The 20,734-nt window shown below is 34.6% G+C and overlaps 1 protein-coding gene across 7 annotated transcripts in view; it reads left to right on the top strand.

The window, feature by feature from the left end:
* ZPLD1 (zona pellucida like domain containing 1) overlaps nucleotides 1–20,734 on the top strand; it is a 199,346-nt gene that overhangs the window by 45,268 nt on the left and 133,344 nt on the right. The window contains exon 1 of one of the 7 annotated variants that reach the window (XM_045088282.1): nucleotides 17,586–17,631. The exons of 5 other annotated variants lie outside the window; for them this stretch is intronic. The gene's annotated coding sequence lies outside the window, so the exon portion shown is untranslated. Of the gene's footprint in view, nucleotides 1–17,585; nucleotides 17,632–20,734 lie in introns of those variants that run through there. One more of the 7 variants, XM_045088285.1, reaches the window with a different exon arrangement.

Consider the following 20,734-nt stretch of genomic DNA (forward strand, 5'->3'; position numbering starts at 1 on the left):
TGATGAATTATGATAAGTATCTATATATCTTTCTATATATACTCATTATAATATCTCCATAATCAGTATAATGAGCATTATATTGCACCAAAAGCTTTTTTGTACCCCTTGGTTATCCCTCCTTCCCACTTTGCCTGAACCCCCCTCTCCTCCCCACTTTTCCTCAGGCACCACTTACTGCTTCACTGTCTAGAGTTTGAATTTTTTGGAATTTTATATAAGTGGAATCAATATATATGATGGGATCACATATACACATATGTATGATATATATGTATACTCTTTTTTGTCCAACTTTTCTTATCCAACATAATTATTTTGAGATTCATTCATGATTTTGCTCAGTTCAAAAGTCTGTATCTTTATACTGCTGAGTACTAATTCATTGTATGGATATGCCAAATTTATCCATTTGGCTCTTAATTTCCTTAAAGTTTTTAGCTATTATAAATAAGGCTGTTATGAACATACCTATATACTCAAGAACTGAAATGCTTAGGTTTAGTAAAGTATGTCAAGATCTATATGAAGGAAACTATAAACTCTGATGAAAGATATCAAAGAAGAACTAAATAAATGAAGAGATATTCTATGTTTATCACTAAGAAGACTTAATATTGTCTAGATGTCAGTTCATACCAACTTGATATATAGATTGAACATAATCCCATTCCCAATTCTGGTGAAATTTCTTTTTCTTGTGTGTGTATGTGTGTATCAACAAACTGATTGATCGATTGATTGATTGATTGAAATTCAATTAGCCAACATACAGTATATCATTAGTTTCTTTTTTTATTTCTTTTTTGTTCTTTTTTAATTTTTTATTTTTATTATTATGTTCACTAAGCATATAGCACATCATTAGCTTTTGATGTAGTGTTCAGTGATTTTTTAGTTGTGTATAATCCCCAGTGCTCATGACAAACTGATTCTTAAGTTTATAGGAAGGGGCAAAAGACACAAAATAGCCAAAACAATACTGAAGAAGAACAGGGCTGGAGGACTGACACTAGCTGACATTAAGACTTACTCTAAAGATACAGTAATCAAGACATTGTGGTATTATGAAAAGAATAAACAAATAGGTCAATGAAATAGAATAGAGAGCCCAGAAATAAACCCACATATAAATAAACCCAAATATAATCAACAAATTTTGACAAAGGAGCAAAGGCAATACAATGGAGTACAGATAGTCCCTTAATGGTGCTAAAACTATTGGACATTCACATGCACAAAAGTAAATCTAGACATGGACCTTACACCTTTCACAAAAAAATTGCTCAACATCAAGAACTAAATGTAAAACACAAAACTATAAAACTCCTAGAAGACAATAGGGGAAAACTTAGATGTCCTTTGTATGGTGGTGACTTTTTAGGTATAATACCAAAGCATAGTCCATGAAAAGAGAGAGAATAGATGGAAAGAAAAATATACACTTTTTATCACAGACTTTTTTTTTTCAAGATTTATTTATTTATTCTAGAGAGAGAAAAAGAGAGCATACATGTGGGGAGAGGGACTATGGAGGGAATGTCCAAGCAGACTCCCCATTGATCGGGGAGCCCCTCGTAGGGCTCCATCTCACAACACTGAAATCATGACCTGAGCTGAAACTAAGTTGGTAGCTCAACTGCCTAAGCTGCTCAGGCACCCCCAGATTCTGTTTTATTTCTTACCCTTCTAATAATCCTGTAATCCCTAACAACTCCTAAAAATCCCCATTAAAATAAGAAAAGACTATAGTATATACAAGTAAAAGGCACAATCTCAGTAGGTAGAAAGTAGAGGAGAAGGGATTTTGATTCCTGTTGGTCTGATGCGATGTCTTTTGCTTTTAGCACTACTTCAGTGTGCTTCCTTACCAAGTAGGAACAGGGACAGTGACTGGCTGAGGAGTTAGAAGTTTTGGCAGAACTAGGAGCGATAGATTAAGGGTAGTTATTGTAGCTATATCTCAAGAGCCTAAAGACCACTTCACAAAAAAGAATGCCAATCTTCAAAATTGAAAATGCTCAGCTTCTGTCAAACAAGAACTTTCTGACTCTTGTTTTCCTTTCCTTTTCCTGTGCCAATGTTAGAGGTGTCAGTTTCAGTCCAGTGAGGTAAGATGAGGAAGTAGAAGAGCAGGGTGAAGTTTCCAACTCAGCCTGTCCCTGAAGGGACCTCTGGTTAGAAAGAGGGAGAAGTTGGGGCACCTGGGTGGTTCAGTGGGTTAAACCTCTGCCTTCAGCTCAAGTCATGATGTGGGATCGAGCCCCACATCGGGCTCTCTGCTAAGCGGGGAGCTTGCCTCCCCCTGCCTCCCCCGCCTCTCTGCCTACTTGTGATCTCTGTCTGTCAAATAAATAAATAAATAAATAATCTTAAAAAAAGAAAAGAAAAGAAAAAGGGAGAAGCTTAAATAAGATGTTAGGCTTCAGTTATGTCAAAGAGGACTTTTTGGTGTCTAAAAGTTACTAGAAAAATGGTAGGTTTTAGCAAAGGTATCATCTAGGAGTGAAGAAGATCAAGTTGAGGGGTCAGTAGTGAAAACGTTAAATTTGTCCTATATTTTTTCTGAGTTTTGCTCTTTCAGTAAATTGCATTCATACTAACAGAATTGTTACAGAAATCTGAAAGATTAAAATACAACTTCAAAAGATTCAGATTCAATTTAGTTTAGTTAAGCATACAAATTATCTCATAATGAAGAAAAAAAATGCAAGATTTGAACCTCCTCCAGTTATAGAAGCCCCTGCTAATTTTTAATCCATACTCTTTTTTAAAATCATTTTTATTAACATATAATGTATTATTTGCCCCCGGGTTACAGGTTTGTGAATTATCAGGCTTACACATTTCACAGCACTCACCTTAGCCATTACCCTCCCCAATGTCTGTAACCCAGCCATCCTATCCCTCCCCCCACACCCCAGCAACCCTCAGTTTGTTTTGTGAAGTTAAGAGTCTCTTATGGTTTGTCTCCCTCTCGTTCCCATCTTGTTCCATTTTTTCCTTCCCTACCCCCCACAATCCCCTGCTCTGCCTCTTAAATTCCTCATATCAGAGAGCTCATATGATAACTGTCTTTCTCTGATTGACTTTTTTCACTCAGCATAATGCCCTCTGGTTCCAGCCACATCATTGCAAATTAGAAGATTTCATTTCTTTTGATATATATATATATATATATATATATATATATATATATACACACCCCACATCTTCTTTATCCATTCATCTGTCTAACCCATAGTTTTATGGCACATGTAACTTATTCCAAATATTTCTCTTTTTGTGGGAGATTCTTTGGCTGACTTCTATCTGTGAAATGGCCTTTATATTGGTTCCCTCTTGTCTGATTCTTGATTCTATGGAGAATTATGTAAATCTAATAACTGTTAAGAGTAAATTTAGAGAGTTGAGGTCAAATATGTCCCTCTTCTTGATAAAAGTGTGTTTGATAAAGAAGATGTGGTTTGTATACATATATATATACACCACATCTTTTTATCAAACATATAAATTTATATAAAAATTTAATATATAATTTATATTTAATTATTGAAATTTAACATATAAATTTATATTTATATATTTATCAAATATATATACACACATGTGTATATATAGATAATATATATAGATAATGGAATATTATGCAGCCATCAAAACCCCCCAAATCTTGCCATTTGCAATGACATAGTTGGAACCAGAGGGTGTTAAGCTAAGCAAAATAAGTCAATCAGAAAAAGACAAGTATCATATGATCTCACCGATATGAGGAATTTAAGAAACAAGACAGAGGATCACAGGGGAAGGGAGGGAAAAATGAAACAAAATGAAACCAGAGAGGGAGACAAACCACAAGAGACTCAATCTCAGGAAACAAACTGAGGGTTGCTGGAGGGAGGGGGTCCATGGAAGGGATGGGGTGGCTCAATGATGGACATTGTGGAGTGTATGTGCTATGGTGAGTGCTTTCAATTGTGTAAGACTGACGAATTACAAATCTGCACCCCTGAAATGAATAATACATTATATGTTAATTTTAAAAAAAGGAAAAAAATATATATCATAATGTCTTGACTTTTGTCCATGAATTGTTTCATAGCTAAAGGCTGGGTAACACATTACTTGCTTTTCTCTAAAACACCATTGTCCAACAGAATTTATGCCGTTACTGAAATGTTCCATATTTGTGCTTTCTGATATGGTCACCCCCTCTCACACATGGTTATGAAGCAGCAAAATATGGTTTGTGTGACAGAGGAACTAAGTATTTAATTTTCATTTAATTTTAAATTAAACTAAATTAAAGTTAAATGGCCATACATAACTAGTGGCTACCAAGTTGGATAGTAGAACTCTAGAAAATACATTTTAAAATTCAATAAACCTCTGGCTCCCACAAAACCCCTTGTAGATGTTTCATTTTATTGCACTTCTTCATTTCATTTTAAAGGATATTGCAGATAGGAAAGTTCTTTCTTTTTCTCAAAGGTAAACAGATAAGCAAGCTTCAGCTTAGGGAAGAAATGCTTTTGTAAAGCCTTCATATTTCAGGCTAAAGTGTCCATTTGTCTTCAGTAATATCTGGCTTTGAAATGTTGCTGCTGTTAGCACTAAATGAAGCTCAATTTACATGCTTCAGAGATGGTATTGATGAACATTAGCAGTGTGTGTGGTGCACACAGTCGTCAGCAGTCACATGCATTGAGGTCTGTGCTGAATAATTCTGCCTCAGGATCCCTGCAGATTCCTTGAGTATCCTTTTAAGACTACTATCTGTTTTAAGAGAGGAACAGATGCATCTTCCCATATAGAGTAATCAGCAAAGTTCAAGGGATGTAGGGCCAGATTATATTCATCTTTTTTTTCACAGAGTTGAGTATACTGGTGCTACTTAAACCAGTCTTCCCAGAAACTAGCTTCTCTCTCTGTTGTAAAATTGGTTTCTATTTTGGTTGTTTGGGTTCAGGAACTATTGAGTTGTCATGTGAGTGTATTTCTTTCATTTTTTATAGTCCTTTTTAATGCAGTACTTAAAGGTATGCTAGTATGTCTATCTTAAAACTTTATTTTCAGAAGTCTCTACCTTTATGAAAAAAGCTATTTTTCCTTCTCCTTTGAAAGCACGACAATGATTTTACATTAACATAAGTTCTTTGGCTCACATATTCCTTTCATAAGTAATATACACCTTATACCAAGGATAGATGTATGAGGAAAATGTCCATATATACACCCATAACCTATTACACATATTGCACCCTCTTCCAAAATACATAAATCAATTCTACCCAATAAGTAGAAGCAATAGCTTCCTTAGGGTGCACTGTATATTTATGTGCATGTGTACATATGTAATATGTGCTTACAGTCATAAATGACATAAAATTGGCCAAAATATATTAGATAACAGAGAACTGAACTTCACTAAAATACATTCAGTCTTAGTATATATTTTCTTAGAGGCCATATATTAAAATTCTCTATAAAATGCTAAAGTCACCCTGACAAGAGCTTGCTTTACTTCATCACTTGGACATGTCCACTGATAAGAACCTCAGTACTTCACCAGGTAGCCTGGTGACCAAAATGTCAATGGACAATATAAATGAAGGATACACTTTGCACTAAATAAAATTCCATTTAAGAAAATCTTTGCGACATAGATAAAATGGAGGATAGTATTCAATTTTTATAATAATTTTTATGTTTATACATGGATTCAGTATAGAATTTTTTTAAAATAATGAGTTGTTTTAGAGCATGCAAATATAAATCAACTTATAAAAATTCAGTTCACACTCAATCTTCCTTATCTATTCAGTGATTACATCAAAAGTTCTCTAATGGATGTTAATGAGAAAAAATGACTTCTTATTCTGTATTGCAACTTGAAACATAGAGTTTTCTGAAAGACACTCTTAATTAAAGCCTTGCAGATTTTGTCTGTATCAAAATCAATATTTTTAAAACTGTGCCAAAACTATTTATATGCATCGGTTTATGACTTTTTAATATCTTCTTTAAAATTCATAGATACTATTTATCTTAAAGATCTAGAAAATATGTGAATGAGAAAAATACATTTGATACAATCCTCTTAAATTATATATATATATATTTTTAAATAGTTCTTCCTGCCAGGAGGAAATTGTTGCACATGTTTATTTAAAAACGGTACTAAAAATTTATTTCACCAAGGTTAAAGAGTACAGGATCAATATACAGAATCAATTGTCTTTCTATATAGTGACAGTGAACAAACCAAAAATGAAATTAAGAAAACAATTCCATTTACAATAGCATCTGAAAGAAAAAAGTACTTAGAAAAAAAAGGGAATTGCATTTTGTTTGAAACATTAAGGAAGGAGACGCAGTCCCCTTTGAGAAGGATCTTAGTAGAGAAAATTACTGAAAACAGGCAATACAATATTAGTAAATATCATAATAAAATTCCATAATATGGCAAAAATGTTTCCTACTTATAGAGGAATTAGGAGGAGTAAATAGAGTGGATAAAAAGTCTTTTTCCTGATTGGAGGACATATGGTCATGTATACTGAGTATGACCCAGTTGATTTTCCTGGCATCCTATTCTGACCTGGGAAGGGAAAACCACAAAAAGGAACAAGTATGAGAACTGAAGAAGCTTCTACTATGTGCAGAAGCTTTTAGCTTTTCTGTAAATTCACAGTGTTAGACTAAAAAGTGAGAAACTGATAGTAAAAGGGGTACAACATTTTTCTTGAGGTTCAGTAAAGTAAATCAATTATTAAATTAAGTGATGATATAAACAAATGTACATTGAGAAAAATCTAATATTCTTATATCTTGCCACATATTGTTTCTTTTATTTTTCTATAGTATTTAATTTTTTTGTTATAATTTTAGAGACTAATGGATTTAGAGAAAAAGTAATGTAGACTGGATCATAGTTCTTGTCTTCCACACTTTTCTTTGCCTTGAAGCACCAAATCTTTACATAACCACTCATTTGTTCTCTGTATTTGTAGGTCTGGTTTGCTTTATTTTTTTCCTTTTAGATTCCAAATGTAAGTGATACCATGCAGTATTTGTCTTTTTCTTGACTTATTTCTTAGCACAATACCCTCTAGGTCAAGCCCTGATTATTTCCTTGTTTATGGCTGAGTAATATTCCATTATGTGTACACATGTAAAAATGTATGATATATCACATCTTCTTTATCCATTCATGTACTGATGGATATTTAGGTTGCTTCCATATCTTGTTTATTTTAAATAATGTTCCAATAAACATAGAGGTGCATATATTTTTTTGAATTAGTGTTTTAATTTTCTTTAGGTAAATACCCAGTAGTGGAACTATTAAATCATACAGTATTTCTCTTTTTTATTTTTTGAAGAACCTTCAAAATATTTGAATATGCACTTCACAAAATAGGTATACAAATGGCCAATAAGCATATAAAAGGATGCTGACCATAATTAGTTACCAGGACAATGTACATTAAAACCACAATGAGTTATAACAATATAGTTTCTGCAATGATAAAAGGATTTTTCGTATGTGTTGGCAAAGATATAGAGCATTTGAAAATCATACTCATTGCTTGTGGGATTATAAACATGTATTTATTTTTGAAAACATTTTGTCAGAATCTTGTAAAATGAAGCATACACTTAACAAATGACCTAGAAATTCCATTCCTAGGTATTTAACCAACAGAAAAGAAAATATTTCACAAGATCATGGCACATTGCATCATAATAACCCCAAACTGAAAATACCCAATGTCAATAGGTCAAAGGCTAAACAAACAATGGTATGTTCACACAACTGAATGGTATACTCCGTAGGAAGAACAAACTAATGACACAACAGTTCATTTTCACAACAAAATAAATGATCTCAAAAGGTCATGCCAGGTAAAAGAATTCAGGCATAAAGAGTATATACTGGATAATTCCATTTATATTGACTTTTAGAGTAACAGCAGATCAGTGTTTTCTTGTGCCAGAGTCTTGACCACCAAAGGTTAATAACAAATGGTTAGGGATGATGTAGGTATTCTATATCTTCATTGTGGCCATGGTGGTTACCTAAATGTATGCATTTGTCATAGTTCATTATCAAACAATTAAAATGGGTAAATTTTATCATAAATTGTACTTTAGTAAAGTTCATTAAAATAAGTTCAAATGTTTCATCTTGGACAACAAGAACCTAGAAAAACTTCACTTTGATTCCATAATTTGGATGAAATTATTAAACCATTGTTGGAATTGATTTTCTGCTTACTGCATATGAAAACATTAATATATAACTGGCATCATTTATATACAAAGTTGTATAGTTAGTGGAGCCAGCCCTATATCGGCCATCATTTCACATGTCATAGATTTACAAAAATAAGTAAAATTAATTTATAAGCATTATCTTTTGATCTTAACAAAAAGTTATGCCTGATAGAGTTGTATAGTTGTACATGTTAAACTACTGTCTTTGAACAATTTTTTCTCAAAATAACTATTAACTTTTGAAGTAAGTGCTGGTGATACTTTAGTAGATTCTGACAACTGGTTTTCAAGCAGTCAATGGAATCACTGTGGCTCCAAATGTAGATGGTAAACACTGAAAGCATATTACAAGTTACATGTGTATCATCAATTTTCTTGAGAAAGAGAACTTCGGTACCTACACTTAAAAATAAACATGGACTTATGCTTTTTTTTTTTTTTTAGCTCATTATTAATGAAATAGGTTATTGAAAAGCAAACAACAAGATAAATATGCAATAAAATTCCAACCTTCTGTGGTCACAGTGTTCAGACCTCTATAGAGCAGAACAGTTCAGCTTCTGTTTCCTGCACACATTTCATGTCCAGCCAGCCTGTAAATTCCCACTTTTCCCATGGACCCTGCTATATGGCAGTGTGGCAACTTCTTGCATTTCTCTAGGTCAAATCCACGGCCTGCTTGAATGGCGTGTCATGAACACATTCACATAAGGTGCTGCTCTCAGAAGACCCCACACTAGTTAAAAATCCTGCTTTTGCCCCCTTGAAATTCTTAATAATTTTATCTTTGAAACTGTTTTTGTAAGTGAGATCTGAGGGGATAAAGAAACATGTGCATGAGCAGAGGAGTGACAAATAACAAAATGAGATTAAAGGAAAAAAAAGCAACACATTTCTAAGCGGGGCAGAAAATTCTGATGTAGTTTTCTTGGCCCCTGCTTCCCCCTTTCCTGAATGAATACCTTGGAACAAAAGATCAGAAACCCCCCTGAGAGTTGCCTTAACAGTGCTCAATGAGCAGTAGGAAAAGCTTACTTTTCTGCACCTAAGGCATTACCACTTTTACTGAGAAGTAAGACCATAAAGATTGAATCTGAAAGGTGTTCTTATGACTCCTATCCCACTTCAGAGTCCACACATATTGAAATTCTCATGAAGGTTGCTGTTGTGATGGCTGCTTGGAAGTTATTTTGAGCAACAAAAGTTGACAGTTTGAATTTTGGTTTTTATGATGGAGTTACTTTAACATTCTGCACAGTCTTCCAGATGTCACCTACAGTCACTCATCTGTAGTCCCCAGGTCTCTCAGGTAGACCCTGGCCTTGCACTTCCTTTGACCTCTGTCCTGCCTTCCCTCTTCCCATCTGGGGTTCAGCCATTATCTCTAGCCCCACTTTATGTCCAGGGGTTCAAGACCAAGGGGTCCAAGTCTCAGTACGCTTTTTCTAACATCAGTTTGAAATCCCAAATAACTTTCCAAGTTTCCACCTTCTTCTGTACCTCAGTTTGGGTGCTGCTTCTAATTCCACTGAAGAATTGTGTCTTCTTGTTGTCACTTCATTCTGACTTTTTTCCTTAGTGTCTCTCTCCAGGGTTTACTTTTACTTCTCAGATTTTAATCAGGATCAAATAAAACAAAGCCAAATTTAGGTAAGGAGAGAATGTACTGTAATAGGAAGTAAAGGGACTAGTGTAGTAGGGAAAGTTATACTGAGAGAGAAAGCTTGGGCTAGAAGCCCTGTAAGTATCTCATTGGTTACTGAGAAAAAAAGCTTTGCTTTTACAGGGAGGAATAAACAAGGCTGAAAGAACCAGATTAGGGAGATTGGTTGCACGAGAATGGCTGTGAGTAGACAGTTGATCAGAGATGGTTCTGCCCTGAGATCTGTCTATTTACAGAAGTGGCCATTGGAAAGGGTTCTATCCATACTGGCTCAGGGTAAGGGTGGACCAAAAGTCAGCGGCTTGGAAGAAGGGACACACCACATTGACTTAACAAGCATTTTGTTCTGATTTATCAGTGGAGACCAGTCAACTAACGATTTATGAGGCAAAGCATGGGAATTTGCAGGGTATCTGGCTTTGTGATAGGTAGATAAGGGGGCATCTGCATGCCTCATTTAAGTCATAGGGAAGGGTGTCTCTTTGCAGTAAGACATTTTCTGAAACACTAAATGTGGAGGAAATTTTGAACTTTTGCTGTTTTCCAGGATCATAGTGTTCAAACAAGATTCAGCATTGTTATCAGTTATCCTCATTTCTCTTGTCCCTAGTCTCACTTCTTTTCAGAAATATACTTTCTGACTCCCTCATGTCTGTACTTTAGATTTACTGAGTTTGTCTTATTCTCTCTCAGCTCTTGTCTTGCATACTTTTTTTACTTTAAAAACTGTATTGCTATTAATTTTAAGAAATATTTTTAACTTATAAAAGCAAAAATCTAAAAAATATGGAAGTCTATAGTAAAAATGAAAATACCACTTTACTTCATATTTTTAAATACGTTTCCTTCTCCAAACCAAGTTCCATTTATATAACAATACAGAAGAGTAATTCTAAACTATTAACCATTACCTTATATTGTGGTATTGTTCTGTGATGTTAAACACTTTCATTAAGCAAAACAGACATTTGACTGGCTCTCTGAATTCATGGGTAACTCTAAATAAAGGCATATCTGTATACAAGAGCTCCTGTAAGGTTTAGGACTGCCTCCTTCCATCGTTAGGTTCTGATTTCCTTTCCATCGGCTTCATTTTATCAAAAAATGAAAAAGATGGTCACTAGCAGTCCAAAATTTCATTGGGCTTGAAGAAAAACTTTAGATATTTTTCTCCAATTCAATTCTGGACTTTGATCTCATTGTCCTCAACTGAGCTTTGTTTAGCTCCCTGAACCAGATATGCTAGTGTTCTGCTAGTTGTTTCTGCTTTAACTTTCTCTTCTTAAAAATCATCACTTTCTGAAAATCTTGTTGATTGGCTATTAGGTTTTCCAGAATAATCTTTTATATTTCTTATCAGAAAAGATGATATCTTATATCTCCTTTTCTTATTGTTTGATTTCAGGGAGATTTCCTCACTTTTATTCTCATCTTATTTAGGAATTCATAATTTGGATAGTGGCATTTTTTCTTTCCAAGAAATAGTACAACTTTCCATAACCTTCTTATTTGTGATTGTCTTATCTGCCTGAAGATATTAATGTTTATTAAGAAGAACATATTTACTTCATTCTTCTTTGTTCCCTGAATTAACTCTGTTTCTGTTTTCTTCAAGTCATTCTTTTCCTGTTGACTTATTTCTCTCTTTCTCCCTCTTTTTAATTTTTTTTATAAAGTAGGTTTTCTCTGAAAGCTTGGTAACTTTTGATTGTCTGTTCATATTTACAAATGAAACAATAAAAAAATGATACCATTCCACCATAGGAGGATTTGATTTTCCACTGGTGGTATCATTTCAGAAAACTGAATGGTGATCTGGCTGATAGGCTGAGAAACTACACATGCCAGTGTGTCTGTGGGGCTTTCCAGTTTCTTTAGAGGAGAACCTTTTGCCTGGGAACAAATGCCTGGGAGAGGTTTAGCTGGTCAATTTCATTCATTAGGTGTCAAGTCAACTTTTTCATATAGACACTTTCCATTTTTCTCCCAGTTTCTAGCCTCAATTCTTCCCATTGTCTTCCTAAGTACTTGACATTTCTGAGTGGGGAGTCTCGGGATTCTGCAGGGAAAGTGTGTTTTCTTTACCTGTGTGCTCTCTGTGAGCTCTCCAGGCTATGCTTCTTCTGTTCCCCTTCCTCAGTCTTGTACTCCTCATGTTCTAGAGGTTTCTTGAGATCTGTTCTCTATCAGTATTCCTCTCCTTACCCCATTCTCTCAATTGGTATTTACAACCTTTTGTTTCCTACACATTTGTTTATTGGGGTCTTGGGAAAAGGGAGATAATGGTGACCAGTCTTGAATCAAATGTGTCCTATTAATTCTAAGCATAAAATTTTGGATTCTTCCAAGTTTTGTCTATTAGCATCAAGAATCTACCTGGTGTAGCTGAAAGCCTGATTATCATGAGGCTCTTTCAATATATCCATTCAGGAATTCACAGCAAAAATTTGCAAATGAAATTTATTGTTTATTCATATTACTTAAATATATACATAAAAAGGTACAGTTTTATATATAACATTGAAATAATTTGACATCTTGTATGGACATCCCCTAAATTTACCACATTCTGGAGCCTGAGATGTTTGCTGCTCAGGTTCTCACTACAATGTTCTTGTTATGTAAGGGACAGTGTTCTGGGAATGAGTTGTTTTCAGCTGGGATCTCTGCAGTGCACCCTTTAAGTTAAGTAATTTGGACATATTATTCAACATCTTTTAACTTCACTTTCCTGGAGAGGTTGGACAAAATAAGGCATTTTTAAAGTCCTTTGATCACTAGAATTTCATATTTCTCTAATTCTAAATAAGATTGGATATTTAGCCAATATTCTGAAGACCAGTCAAATGTTGAGAACTGTACCAATGTTGGGCACATGGTAGTTGTTCAATAATTTTTCCTGAATGAAAAAATTGGAATTAGAACTTGTACTCACTCATTCAATCATTGAACGAGTGTTTACAGAGTACTTTCTAGAGCCAGGCACAACTCTTGTTTGGAGGTGAAGCAATGACTAGACAGAGCATGAGAGTGGGCCCTCATGCAGCATACATTCTACTGGAAAAAGACAGATTATAAGAAAGTAAGAAAATATGTATTCAAAATAATGGTAATATGTGCTATAAGGAAACTTAGTAAGGTAAGAAATTCTTGGCAGATGGTTGTGTTATTTGAGGTAGAGCTCTGGATAAAGGCATCTCTTATGAGGTGATATCTGAACTAAGACCTGAAGGAAGACAAAGAGCTGCTAAAAGTAGAGCTGAGAGGGAATGCTCTAGGGAGAGGAAACAGCGCAGAAATTTTTTAATGCTGAGACACTGAATGGAGCTGTCTGGAGTCTAGTGATGAAGGAGTAGTTGGAATGGAGTCAGAGTATGGAAATCTTCTAAACCACAATAAGGATTTTTAGATTTTACTCAAGGCTTAATGTGACTCATTAGAAGGTTTTTAAGGTGTACTAGGATATCAACCAATTTATACTAAAAGAAATTTTAACCTGTTTGCCGTATCAAGAATGGACTTGACTATTCTATTTATGTTACAATTTACTGTCTCCTGGTATTTCCCATTGCCTTTGTTTGCTTACTTTTCCTCCTTAGTACTTATCATCATCTGACATACTGTATATATTTACCTTTTGTTTATTGTGTACTGTTCTCACTGGAATGGAAGTTCTATAGGGATTTGGATTTTTGTCATTTTTTGTATCCCCAACTGATGGAAAACTCCCTATCACATGGTAAACTTTCAATAAATATTACCAAATTTTTGGGGGGGGTAGGGATAAAGCTTACATATATATATGTATGTATATACATATATATATATGTATATATATATATATATGGTGTTTTATGTATATATGGTATTTTATTTTTTATTTTATTTACTTATTATTTTTTAGGATTTTATCTATGTGTTTTCTGGGGGAGGGACGGGGGTGGGGAGAGAGAGAGATAATCCCAAGCAGACTTCCTGCTGACTACAGAACCCAACCTCGGGCTCATTCTCATGACCCTGAAGTCATGACCTGAGCCAAAACCAAAAGTAGGGTGCTTAACTGACTGAGCCACCCAGGCACCCCATGGGAGATATATATATATATATATAGGTAAAGGGGATATTTTAGTTCAGAAAAGAGGGGGATAACCATGGGGGTAAATTCTTCAGCTGATGGTGGAACACAGAGAAGGTATTAAGTGGGAATAAAATAATTATTGTGAACAAGTGCTTTTTTAAAAAATTTTATTTATTTATTTGACAGAGAGAGATCACAAGTAGGCAGAGAGGCAGGCAGAGAGAGAGAGAGGGAAGCAGGCTCCCTGCTGAGCAGAGAGCCCGATGCGGGACTCGATCCCAGGACCCTGAGATCGTGACCTGAGCTGAAGGCAGCGGCTCAACCCACTGAGCCACCCAGGTGCCCCAACAAGTGCTGTTTTTGTGTGTCTCAGGAATCAAAGGTATTTAATTACATTATTTCTCAAGATATTTTCAATTTAAGTAGTTCCAATGTCAAAAGGGTGATTTATTTCCACATGCAAAATGAACTGGGGTAATTATGTGAATCTCAAGTATTATGGCTTACTGTCAAAATGGAGCTTTGCCTAGAATATTGGCTCTTTTTGGTACTTGCCTCATGACTCTATGCAAGCTTGTGTTAACTTATCTATTGAATGGGAACAATAATATTTATTACCTGGGATTGTTGTGGACATGAAGTGAGATAATGCCTGTATGGATTGATTTATTTATGTCTGTACCAAAAGATAAAATGGACATTTGCTGAAATATGTATGGTAATACCCAATTGGTTTTACTGCAACTGTTGTTTTATGCTCTTAATCAGTGTTGGCTAATAAATGCCTTGAAGGAAGAAATTACATTTTACCCATTTTGTAGCCTTAGTACCTAGCAGTTTACTTAGCTCAGGTCAGAGCTGGTGCTCAGTATATGTCTAAAAGAGAGGGGTGGGGGAGAAAAAACACAAAGTAACTTCTTATAAATTATAAAGCAAAACAATTAGGAATAAATGAATTCATCCTGACTTTGCAGTTCTGCCTTTGATACAATGGAATATGGGATGAGTTCCTTACAGAAAATCCCCTGGACACTGGAATTAAAAGAGATGGTGAGGAACACACATGTATAGCTATCTTTCATATCTGCCTGAAGTCACATAATTGGGTTTTAGCTTCTAATGTCTTTAACTGTTTCATTATTATTCATCCATGACCAAACAGGCAATTTATTATAATTTTACCTATAATCATGTTTTGATATCAGCATTTCATTTAAATCCTTAAGGTTTATTTAAAAAGGCTTTTGGGTTTGATTCCTACATGTTTTAGTCTTTTAACACATGTTCTAAATGAGCTCATTATATTCACAAGCAATCTTCAAACCCAGGCTTTAAGACTATCATGAAGTCCTAGGAAACATAACCACAAAAAGTACTTTTCATTGTCTCAACTTGTTGGAATCAGATCTGAAAAATATCTTAAGATTTTGGTCTAGATATTTGTGTGCTCATCTGTCTTATTTTGTCATTAACTCTTCTTTCTTGTACCCATTCTTCTATCTTCATGATTCTCCTGTTTGAAAAGTTGGGGTAGTTTAAGAATATAAAATGATAGCTTCCCCAGATATGCTTTCTTCAGTCTGTAGGAACAGGTCTTTAGATTCACTGTGTCCTGAACAGGGAGATACATGGACCTTTATTAACAAATTAGACTTTAATTAAATTAGTTTAGATTTAAGAGAAAGTTATCTTTTCATTTGATTGGAAACAATTGAAATTAATGAGATGAAATATTTAAGTTCAGTGTTTATTCTTTTGCCCATTGAAATGTTTCTACATCTAATAAATTCAGGTTTTTTAAAAAAAATCCATGTTCTCTAAGAAGCAGAAAAAGAACATTTACTGCCTTTTAGAGAGTATTGACATATCTATAAAAATTATTACAGAACTTAGTGGGGTTAAATCATGTATTAAAAGATGAAAATATAAATCCTGGATCTATATCAAATCCTGGTGTCAGATCACTGAGGTTCATTAGGTTGGAATTGGTTTTCAGAGAATATTATATACATGGGAGTGGCTATCTCTTTATGTATCAGATTTATGAGGCTGTGTAGTAATTGGCAAAATATATTGCTTAATTTCACTCCTGAGGATAAACCCTAAGTGAAAAACCTAAATCGCTTACTCAGTCTCCAAAAACCAATACAAGCAACAAATCCCTCAAATTCCAGAAATATTTCATATAACATTAATTTAAAATAGTGAAAAATGAAAATAACATCAATAGTCAAAATAGGGAAAGAGTTAGACAAAGTATTATGTAGTCACTAAGAGAATGTATAATGATATATTTGTAATAAACTAGGCGGAAGGCTTGTGTTGCAGTTTTCAATGTGAAAAGCAGTCATTTTTTTATTTATGGAGGAGCTGAACTAACTGAAGCATATGCAGAGAAAATAGACGAGAAGGAAATTCACCAACATTTATCAGCTATTACTCCTGGTGATTTAAATATTTTTCTTTATAACTTTTTATGTGGTTGATTTTTTCTACAATGGACAAGTGTTAACTTTTATCATCAAAAAAAGTTGAAATAAAGTTGTGTATAAACAGCTTAGTTTAGGGTTGATGATTCATCCTCTCACAGCAGTCACTTGTGATAGCCTCTTGATGTGGTGTCTTCCTGTCTGAAAGTATTTCTTGTGTTCTTTAAACCCTTTGATCCCATTCACTTTGAAAGCAGCATGACCTTGCAAGCCTGGGGTTTGCAGCTTTCTTAGATGAATGATCTTCAGACGTGATTTTTTTTTTAATCAGGTGAATTTTGTAAGATGCTATTTTCCCTTTGTATCTAGAAATATATTTGTGTTGAAAGTTTAACCACAAGCCAAGTATGGAGTAATTTGGTTTGGTGGTTACTAAGCTATTGATAAATTCTTACATTATTTTAGTTTCATTCTAAAAATTGCCTAATTCTCTTGGAAAAGTGAACTTAAATTTTTAAAAATATTTTAGTTATTATTTATTTGACAGAGAGATCACAAGTGGACAGAGAGGCAGGCAGAGAGAGAGGAGGAAGCAGGCTCCCTGCTAAGCAGAGAGCTGATGTGGGGTTTGATTCCAGGACCCTGAGATCATGACCTGAGCCAAAGGCAGAGGCTTAATCCACTGAGCCACCCCAGTGCCCCCTTTACTCTTATTTTTAAAATTAAGGTTTAATTTATATAAAATAAATTTTAAGTGTTTATTAAAATAAATGTTGGCATATATATATATATATATATATATACCCATGTCACCCCAAACAAGACATAGAACCCTTTCATCACCCCTGAAAATTTCCATGTGCCCACTTCTAGTCATTTCTTTCCTCTGTTTCCATGCCCATATGATTTAACTTCCTAATTTTTGTCACCATACATTAGTTTTACCTGTTCTTGAACTTCTACAAATGAACTAATTTCATGCCAAACACTATATTCACTGGATTTTTTTGCTTAACATTTATTTTTGAGACATATGTTGTTATTCCACTTACTGGTAGTTCATTCTTGTTAATTGCTGTATAATATTCTAATGCACGAATATGTCTCAATTTGGTTATCCATTCTCCTCTTGCAGAACATTTGGATTGTTTTCAAGTTTGCCTATTATGAATAAAGCTGCTGTGAGTATCCTTTCATAACTTCTTTTGATAGAAACATGATTCTATTTCTCTTGGGTAAATACCAGGCAGTGGAATTGCTGGATGCCATTGTTTTCAATTAATCAAAAGGCTTCTTTGTCTTCCAGTCTGTTTAGGAATTTAAGACCTAATTTACACAAAGAATGTTAAGCAAACAGAAATGGAAATACTAGTTTTCACACTAAGTTTCTTGAGGGAACAAGAGCAGTAGACAGAATTCTTATGTATGAAGTCTGTTTATAAAGTTATGGAATGAATTTTCCACATTACCTCTTCAGCATACAAAGCCTGGAAGATACAAGAGAGCAGTACTTTGAGGGAAAGCAAAGAAACAACAAACTATGACAGCGTAAACAGAAGTGGTCCTGTGCTACCCTAAATCTTCCAAAGTAATCTTTTTTTTCCCAAAGTAATCTTGCCTATCTCCCATTTCCAGGCCTTTTGACAAAACGTCCTCCTTCTCATCATCCATATGCCTCTCAGAGCACCACCATATCAGTCTACTTACTTATTCATGTATTTAACGAATACTTGCTGAACATTTGCTGTTTACCAGCAACTGTTCTGGGAGCTAGGGGAAACAAAACAGACAAAAATCCCTGCCCTTATATGGCTAAATACATCTGCATATATATGATCAAAATACATGTTTCATTTGCATTTTGTTTTTTCACCTAATGCATTAGAATCTTAATATATTTAAATACACTGGTCAGGGTCTTAGGGACCTGGGATCTAGTTCCACATTGGACTCTTTGCTCAGCAAGGAGCCTGCTTCCCCCTCTCTCTGCCTGCTGCTCTGCCTATTGTGTTCTCTCTCTCTCTCTGTCGAATAAATAAATAAAATCTTTAAAAAATAAGAAAAAAGTAAACTTTGAGAATTAAGATATCAGACAATTCAGCACAAGCAGTAGTATCTACGAAGTACCTCTAACTCAGCCACTGTTCAAGGACCTAGAAATTTAACTATGTGTAAAAGAAAGTATCTATCCTGATGAATTCACAGTCTAGGAAGGAGAATAGATGTGAAAAAATAGACATTGACAAATATTTTATACATACAAAATTCTTTAGAAATGTATTTCCAGGTGTGAACTGGATTACATTTTAGAATTGTGTATATAATAAAATAATCATTTTAGGTACAGACTATTGTGTGAAAAATATTGTCTGTCAAATCCTGTAGTTAGGCTGTGATAGACAGCCTTCAACATGGCCCCCAGGTGTATTCCTACCCTTGTGGTGATCCCTTCTCAATGAACTAGGTTTGTTCTCTGTGACCAATATCATATGACAGAGGTGAAGATAAGTCATTTCTAAGATTAGATTATAAAAGGCTGTGGTTTCTGTGTAGGGCATTTGCTCCTACCTACCTCTCTCTCATCAAACACTTTGGGAGAAGCCAGACAACCTGTGAAAATGTATACACAGGCAGCCATGGAGAGGTCTGTGGAGAGAAATGGAGTTCTGTGACTAATAGCTAGGAAGTAGTGCCTTGTAGAACCAGATGAGTTACCTTGAAGGTGCATCCTCCCCTCATCAGATCTTCAGAAGACAGTGTCTGTCTTCTTTACTATACCTCCTTGGAGATCTTGAGCCAGACCATCTAGCTAAACCACTTCTGAATTCCTAACCCACAGAAATTACAAAATAATTTCTTTGTTATTTTAAGCTGCTAAATATTGGGGTAATTTGTTATAAAGCAAAGATAACCAATATAGACGATCTTTCTAAAATGTAGAAGACATGAGTCCATGGGTTAGAGAATCATTCCCGTAAATTGATCCTGTCAACTTTTCAGTTTTACTAAAATACTAACTAGTTAATGACTAGAAAGATTTCTGAAAACTTTGTACAGTTTGGGGCACTTGGGTGGCTCATTAAGTTAAGCATCCAACTCTTGGCTTTGACTTAGGTTGTGATCTCATGGGTCCTGGGATTGAGTCCCATGGTGGGCTCCATGTGCTCAGTGGGGAGTCTGCCCCTGTTCCACTCTCTCTCTCTTCCATAAATAAATCTTAAAAAACTTAGTACAGTTTAATTTCCAATTTATATCCAGGGAACAGTTTATTTTCTCAAAAAATCTGGTCCTTTGAATAAAAACTTATGGTATATATTAATCTAGCTACCAAACTAAAACATGCAAAATCATAATTTAATAAAATTTAATTACTTCTCAAGTATGAAAGGTCAATTTTGTATTATTGAATTTGTTAATGAAAAAGCTAATGAAAATTAAAATGAATTCAAATTAATATTCACAAGTAATCTTCACTTTGAACTTCAAGATATATAATATAGTTCGAAGTCATTATAGCTTAGAGACCACAACTTAATTAAAAAAATTTGCAGGGGTGATTTAAGCTGAATTTTAAATTAAGGCAACAGAATATGAAATTTTTGAGTAATTGAGATTATTGCCCTGCCACTTTGCAATGACCAGCCTTTATTCCTTCTTAAATCTTTAGGTTTTAAAATTATACCACCAATGACAGATATTATTAAACTAGTCTGAACACATTTCTGTGTTAAGGAAACAGATCTTGGTGGCTGTCACTGGAAGAATGTTATATATCTTGAAGCATAAAAAGAGCCCCCTTTCCCTCTAGCTAAGCAGAAACTAAAGAGGATCCTGACCCTTGCTGAAGAATCCCTACCATGTCTTCCTCCTAGGGTTAGGATAGCTAAAGAAGAAGTTGTAAAGAGTTGAGTTGGCAATGAAATTATTTTTTATTTTTGACAGTCTGGAAGATTGGGGGATGGAAAGCTCTGAGATAATGTGAAGTTTGGTGCTATTACTTGTTTAGTTCCAGACTGGTAATTCTTTAATTTTGGCATGCATCTGAATCTCATGGAGGGCTTGTAAGAAGATGAATTGCTGAGTCTCATTCCCAGAGATGTGGGTTTAGTAATTGCAGTGTGTGGCATAGGAATTAGTTCCCTAGTGATTCTGTTGCTGCAGATCCAGGTATCACATTTCAAACCACTGATAGATTGCATTGTTTTTGTCTTTGAGAAGGCTGTTTGTGTTTGTAGGGTGGAGAGGTGGGACTTAAGCTACATTTATTGGACACTCTGGTAGTTC

The sequence above is a fragment of the Mustela putorius genome, unplaced genomic scaffold (assembly GCF_011764305.1).
Source record: "Mustela putorius furo isolate JIRA1106 unplaced genomic scaffold, ASM1176430v1.1 tig00003834_pilon_pilon_pilon, whole genome shotgun sequence".
Taxonomy (NCBI): domain Eukaryota; kingdom Metazoa; phylum Chordata; class Mammalia; order Carnivora; family Mustelidae; genus Mustela; species Mustela putorius.